This window comes from Sylvia atricapilla, chromosome 1 (genome assembly GCF_009819655.1).
Source record: "Sylvia atricapilla isolate bSylAtr1 chromosome 1, bSylAtr1.pri, whole genome shotgun sequence".
Taxonomy (NCBI): domain Eukaryota; kingdom Metazoa; phylum Chordata; class Aves; order Passeriformes; family Sylviidae; genus Sylvia; species Sylvia atricapilla.
The window spans coordinates 70108112-70116213 of NC_089140.1; positions in this window are offsets into that span (position 1 = coordinate 70108112).

Genomic DNA, 8102 nt, shown 5'->3' on the forward strand with positions numbered 1-8102 from the left:
GTATGGTTCATTAGTATTAAAATCTTCAGTAACTAAACTACATACTCAAAATGTTGCACAGATTTTAATGCTAAAAATGCTGACATATTAATTAGAATTTAAATGTCAGTGAGTGGGACCCATTCACATGGGATGGAGGATGAGGTGGAAGCCATGGGTGATCCCAGCCCACTAACCAGGACACAATAGCACAAGAGCTGAAAGCTGTGAGCAGAGCAAGGTGACAGGCTGCACTGTCTGTCCCGGACAAACTGAAATACTTGACTGGGTTCAGAGCTCACCTAGTGAATCTAGTCAGGAGATGAGGCCAGAAACATGATTGGAAACCTGATTGGAAACTATTCATCCAGAGACAGAACTTGGGAAAATACACCTCCAAGCATGATTCCGACAAGGAGAGGGCACCTGGCCTGCCCTGAAACATGGTCCTGGACCCAAATTCACAATCCAAGGGATGCTACTCAGGTCAATTAATATGTCATGGTGCACTCTGGGTTCTGACATTTAACTAAGAGACTTTTTCAAGCTTCTATATCTGTTTTGTTATTGTGACCTAAATGTTCTACCATTCCAGGTTCAGTTAAGATTTGTGTTAAAGAAAAGCTTAAACATAATAAATCTTGGATGTCAGAACCAGATTTTGAAAACATAAATACAAAAAAAAGAAAAAAAAAAAAAAAAAAATGCGAGTACAAGGGTTTCTCTTGACCTCATTCACCAAAGTTTTCCGAACTGGAAATTTTCATGTCACCTTCTAAAACATTCTCTGCTATTGAAGTTCTTAGCTAAGAGAATATTATGACATTAATTTATGCCATTATCAAGCTGAGTGTTTTTAACACCATTTCAATTGTCTTTACAACTTGGACATTTTCTTTTCTCCACTAGAAATCTCCTGTTTCATCTTACAATTATAGTTTCTCTTTTAGTTAATTTCTTTAAACTCATCAAAGAATTATCCAAAATTTTATTCAAGTTACACAACAACCAATCTGACTGCTTTTCTGTGGTCTTAGTTTTTAATTTTTTAAAATATGTTCATCTTGAAAGTTTTGTATTACTTAGGACTTTGCATGCAGTCTAGAGAGCCATTATAGGTATTATTTTTGGGTTTTCTTTTTTGTTACATTTGGGTTCCCCCCCCTCCCACTCTCACCACCCCCCTTTCCCCTGGAAAAACCACAGGCATACTTTTGTATAAAAGAAATAATTCGACACAGTTTTAAAACCTAACATTTTGAAAATACCTACAACTGGTATTCCTGATCTTTAGCCAAATAAAAATTTCATAATGGAAACAGTGTAGAAATTATTTTGATTACCAACTTTGGTTGATAGAGGTCTTGCAAGTGGTACTTGCAAGGGCAGTGGGACATAGTGTTGTTTTTTGTCCTGGGCAGCCTGAGGCTCTATGTGGGGCAAATGAATCCACGGGAACACGTGTAGGGTCTGTGCTTCAGATCCCCTGGAGCTGGCACAGGATGGAAGTTGACTGCTGAACGAGGGCAGCGATGCTGACACTCAGGGCTCCTATGGGGTTTTGTCCTAGTTGTCAACTGTGTAAAATGGTTTCCACAAAGCTTTGAGGCTGTTTGGCTTATTCTCTTGGGCTTTCTTTTGTGTAAAGCGTGCTCGCTTCACTGCAGCACATACTGGAAATGCATGATGCTTCTTATAAAAAGAAAAAGGTTTTGATGAGAATTTTCCTTTGATGTGAATGCTAATTGGCAATTTTTGCCTGCCTCTTTGCTGTTGCTTTTGACTAATTTTCTAGGGTTTTCACTTTTTTTTTAAAAAAAATTTTGGTGGGGTTTTTTTGTTTGATTTTTTGGTTTTTTGGTTTTTTTGTCTGACTTACCCTCTGTCCTTCACACCATTTTTTTCCTTTCTCAAACAGAAGATAAAGCATTGATTTCTTTTTAAATCCTGTTTCAAAGCTCTTTATGTTCTGATATTTCTCCAGTGTTTATAGCAAAGCAAGTTTATATCCAACAAAGCAGAAGCTGACAGTGTCTCTGATTTCTGCTTTTCCCTTCAAAGGGACAGGCCCATCTGTACACACTGTAATTTCCCAGGCTGGCAGCAGGAAGGCAATGGGTTGTGCTGCTGTTAGAGGATGGAGACAGACTTGGAGGAGCACAAGCAACTCTGATGTATCTGGTAGCAGTGCAGTAGGGGGGAATGGTTGAATTGCTTGTGTTCAGCAACCTGTTTTGTACTAGTTTCTTGGTTTAGAGGGGGGAAACAGAGCAAAGTACAAGACATCTAAATTTCCATTGCATAGCAGCAGCTTCTCTGCAGTGCGTGCCAAAGTTAAATTAGCAGGGACTGATGGCAAGGGCAGAGGTTGCATAATGTCATTCAAGAAATAAACACCAGCCTCTTGCCAGTGCTGTCAATATCCTGTGTGTTACCTGGAACTGGAAACAGACTTAATTCATGTTAAAAGATTGAGCAAACAAAGTTGTCTGAATGACTTTGACAGAGAACCTGGCATGAACCTGGAGGAGGTAATTTCAGTTCTTCCGGTATTTTTAAGAGTGCAGCTACAAAACAAAGAGCAATAGGAGAGTACGATGCTGTCCCACTCAGCAACGTGGGGTAAGGCAAGCAGGTGTAAAAACTTCTAGAGTAAGTGAGAGGCACAAAGAAGACCTGGGGAGCAATGTGGTGGTTTGCAAGCCCAGCAACTGCCTAGGATCACCTACAACAGGTAAGTTTTTGAGAAAATCAGAGGCCTACCAAGACTGCAAATTATTAATTTGGCCTTTTGTAACAACATCGCGTCATATCAACATGTGCATAATAGACATGGCTTAACTGGGGTGGTATAACTGGTAGCTTAGTTTTGAAGCAGAGAAGAATCACAAAAGTTTAGGACCTGTCAATCTTTAAAGATTACGTGGAGGTGTTTCCAAAGGCACAATACAAAGCAGAAAATTATTCCTATTTTTGAAAAACACATTAGCAGCTTGGGTGGAGCAACTTAATCACCAAGTTGCTTACTAGACATAGGTCAGAAGTTGCTGCAAGTTTAACTACAAAAATGTTCCCTATCTGGCTAAAAAGGGAAAGCATTCATGAAAATACATATCCAGGAAGGTAGTGATGACAGTAATAGGTAAAGATTGTCTCTGAGAAAATGCAAAACATTAAACAAACACTGAGCAAGCAATGCAGTCGCTTCAATGGTAATTCCTAAGGGGCATTGTTGAAAACAGCCAGAAAAGGCTTCCTCCTTTAGCTGTCCGCCTAGAGCTTCTACCTGAAAACCTAGAAAAGTAGCGTGACCAAGGAACTAACTTCCCCATGAGTAAAATTCTGTATTAAAGCTCCCTCTGTCACAGTATCATTATAAGAGCTTAGAAACCATAACTGCAGCAGCTGTGGATTTTCTAGATGAGTATAGAGGCCAAAGGAAGGTGAAGCTGTGGCAATCCTCACATTACTCTTTCCTGAGTTTGTTAAACAAAGGGGGAGGGGGGCTCTCAAGCCTCTTTCCTTTCTCTCATTATCCATTTTTCAGCAGGTGTGTGTCACCCCACAGTAAGCACAGCACTGGTATCTTCTCTTCCATCCCCCTGAAGCACAGATTCCCAGGCAACGCATGTTTTTGATCCCTCTGGTCAGCACGTCCTTGGTTTATGCACTCAGACGTTCGGCTCTTCCTTAGGACACTGGGGAAAGGGGGCAGCTGCAACCAGCTGGAGAACTGTTGCAGGATAGGAGCTGCAACTGATTTTGCTGGGAAAGGAGGAAAGGCTGTGCGGCAGTGCTGGCAAGAGGAAGGCTGCAAGGGGAAGGTGTGGAAAGCCAAAGCAACTCCAGAAAAGGCTGACACATGTCATATCTTGAAATACTGTTGATTGTAAGGATGGCTCGACAGACCAATTTTATGATTAAGACCTTCAAAACACACGCACTGAGCTTTCTCCAATACAGACTATGGCATGTCTGCGTATTCGAAAAAGGATTGCTTTTCATCAGGAATGAAAGAATCCCCTTACCCAGCACTCAAGGTACAGTAAGTAGTGGAGAAAATCATTCTACACCTGAAAGGACGATGATTTTGGTGGAGCTGCATTTTCAAACTCCTCAGTGCATCACTTCTAATCCTATACAATTGTGCATCCTATAGTGCATTTTCCTGTACATGTTCAATGATTGTGGCCCAGCAGAGTGTTCCCAGGGGATAAGTGCAATAAGGTGGAAGGGGCAGAAAGGCACTGGGGGTATTGTTACAGTGTCAGGTGAACACACAGCTGGTGTCTCTGGAGCTTCATCTAGTCAGACAACTGCTGTTATCTGTAATACCAGCTGTGCTATCTTGTAACATGAACTTGCATTGTAATCATCTGCTTAAATATAATTTTTGAGGTGATAAGACCAGTTGAGAGTGGGTGCTCATATCAAGAGACAAAGTGGATGTCCCTGTGTAAAAGGTGTGCATTCACTTCTTGCAGGTAATTAAGTATCCTTTAGCTCTGAATCTTTCAGTGCAGGGACCAGCCACAGCCTCTTCCCTCCTGTGCCTGTGCCTGCTCACTTTCAGCAGTACTTTTCCATGCCACCTGAGGAGAAGGTAGGCTGCTCAGCCTTCTCTTCCAACCCACAATCCACAGCATCCCTAGGAATATTTAGCAAGCTAAAGGAGTCTCATGTCCAAGTGTGAACAGCAAATTGTTCCCGTGTGAAGTCTGGTATAAGTAGGTGTACTAAATGAAAAGAAACACACACTAAATGAAGTTCAAGATCATCTCGGTCCCAAGTTTAATTTATGTATTTTCAAATTATAGAGTAAATACTTGCTTTTCCTACTGAGTTGTCATTAATTTTATTTCAATAGATCTAGTGCTCAAGATGCAAAAACATCAGTACGGTTACTTCGTCAGCATAAAATAAAAATTATAATGTATAATGGTTCATCATTTACAAGTAGTGAATTCTGAATATTTTTTTTTTCTTTCTAACACTATGCCAAACATGTCAAGGAGTTAAATAAGTTTTGAAGTACAGTGTGAAGACAAAATTCTGACTCAAACAGTGCTTTGAGCATTTTGTTTCCAGAGCGTTCCTTCCCAAGCAGCTGCAGCCGCCCTGGGGGAGCAGGCTGCTGCCGGGGCTATATATGTACGTGTCACCTGCTTTTGCAGCACACCATCAGGCACCAACACCTCCTCTGCTCCCAGCAGGCAGCCCCGCTTCGACCTGAGCCCCGGCTGCCTACTGGCACCTGTGTGCACACAACCCCGGGGAGTGACTCTGCAGCAGCCCCTGGGCCATCAGCCCTGCCCGCGCTCATCGCGGCAAGGGCTGGCGGCTGTGAGCGCTGGGATCCAGCCCTGCCGCAAGCAAGCGCCTCCTGGGAGATACACAGAGTGCAGCAGCACAGGAAATCTCCTTCCAGGGAGACCCACAGGACTAGGCTGACCTTTTTCCAGCAGAGAGAGTACGTGGATAGGGTGCTGCGGCCTGAGCACTGCCCTGGGAGCTGTGTGACCCTGCAAGACAAAGACAATTCTGTAATCTCTCAGCACGACCACCAGCACACGAGCTGTTGTACAGAGGGCCAGTTTTTGGTTTGGGAAAGCACAGCCAAGCAGACAACTGGGTGTGATACACATTTAAGTCACCCCATATTTGTCACCACCATATACTGGCCATCATTTCGTTCCTCTTTCCCAAGTATCCTCTATAGACAATGGATAGGGACAGACAGTATGTTAGATAGACCCTTTTCTGATGGAATACAGTAGCTCTTGTGTTCCTATTAACTTCCTATTCTTCTTCAAGAGATAAGGGATCATGAAAGCTGGTTGACAGGAACCACCTATTAACACTCCCATTATTCTAAAACCTTGAGTTTCCTAGGAATCCCAGAATTACAGCCATGGCTCTTATCTCTTGTAACCACTACTGCTAATTTCTTAAGAGGGCTGTTAGGTGCCACATCTGTGCTTGCTAGAAAAAAAAAAAAAAAAAAAAAGAAAAAAAGAAAGAAGAAAAAAAAAAAAAAAAAAAAAAAAAAAAAAAAAAAAAAAAAAAAGGAGGGTTGGGGAAGGCTAGAAAAGAAACCAAGTTATTTTAGAAAGAGAGAAGAAAAAAAGTTATTTTGCTTGGCCCTGAAAGTTACTCTCTCACTGCTATTTCTTTTTCTAAATTCAGTAGGAGAGTTTGGATGGAAATCACACCAAGGCATCTCCAGCTTTATCACAGTGTAGCCTGTGGGATCCTGGTCTGCCCCTGCCCATGCCAATAGGCAGAAAACACAACCAGAAAAATCAATTGATGAAAAGTCAGGCACAAGTGACTCCAGAGGCTGGAGGCTGCAACCATGCTACGTGCTCTTCCAAAATTTCATCCCTTCTCCCAAAGGCCTCTGGAAGTGTGACATGTTTCTTTTACACGCTGATGTGTTTTGGGAGCATTTATCTTTTAAGATCAAAAGGACATTTCTAATATCAGCTATTTGCCCTGCAGTATTACCAATTCACAAACTTGATTCCACATTTAAATGACAACTTTGATTCTACAGTTGCCACACTTTGGTTCATATTGAATCTCTCAACCCACAAAATTGTCACTGCAAAACTCTGTTGAAAGATTTAAATTAACGAATTTGAGGAAGCAGAAAACCACAGCTGCAACAGCTCTTATACTTTGCTTTCATCTACTCGTATTGTATTCCCTGTCCTTCTCTAAACACATCACTGTTGTATTGAAGCTTCTTCTACAGATTAATTAGCAAAGTAATGAGTATGTTTTATCCATTCCTCCCTCCCCATCCTCAGGGTATATACAGACATTGGCCGGCTCACTCTTGAAAATTATACACTTTGTGATGTTATTTATGAAGGTCAGATTAATTAAGTATTGCTTTATGTATAACTGCAGTTTGGAGTGGTGATATGGTGTTTATGTTAGCATTCAGTTTCCAGCTTCAGAGTCATTGAGAAAACAGCTCTATTGTAAACAATTCCCCTGTGCCAGGAATGCATTTCCTCCATGAACGAGGTCATGTGAGATGAATACAAACCAGGTAACTTGGGGAGGGCAGACTTCTGTTTCCACTGGCATTATTTAAAAGAATCAAAAAGGTTTGCTGGGGAATTCATTGGTAGTTTGTATGGGGTTCATAAGGTCTTCCTCTTTGAATGCCTTTCTCGCACAGAAGTAAATGCCACATTGCAATGCAGAGATCAAAAGAAAAGCAAACATTATCACAGATGCACTGTCAAATCCAAGGTTGCTGAAGTGGCCTCTTAGCCAGAAGAAAAAAAGCAGTATGGATTTTTCCATGAAATCCTACTACAAGGGAACTTCCCCATTAGTCTAGTAAACTGTGAACATTTAACTGTAATTGAGCAGGGCAATATCAAAAGTTCAAGGATTCTAAAGGCCCCCTACAAATGTTTAACCTTTTTTTTACTGGGAGCTTAGTGCAGATGATTTTTTGCACTCACATCCTCACCTCGCCTTGATCCTGAGAGTTATATGGTGAAAGACAGATTTACTTCTGTCAGCTTTGCTCTATCTCTATAGTACTGACATTTGAGTTTTGAAAGCCTCAACATTGTTTGTGGTGGAAGTCTAGAAATAGTCTAAAGTTATTTTCTGATTAATCTCCTCTTTTGTGTCAATTTGATGTTGTTGGAAAGACAGCACATATAGACTGTCCCATACGTAAAAGAGGAAATGAACATATTTGGTTGCTGCTTTTTCCTGTCCACATCCTATTTAGACTTCTGCTATCTACATAATTTACACACTTTTCTTAGATGGATCACTACTCAACTTCTATTGATGCCACCCTAGCAGCTACCATTTTATTATGCACAATATCTTCGTGTCCCTTCCTTGTGCCTCCACCTCTGAAGGACTGGATTCAAAATGCCACCAAAGACATATTCCAGGTCAATCCCCTCTAAAGACTAATCCTTGGTTTTCTCATCCTTTTACTGCATCAAATTCAGGTCCTTTGTTTTCACCCTGAAAACTGCATAATCCCTGCCCACAGCTCTGTTTCCATTTCCACCTACTCACTACTTCTAATCTCTGCTCCTCTACAATATTACTTTCAACGCCCTTCTGCACACCCTCTT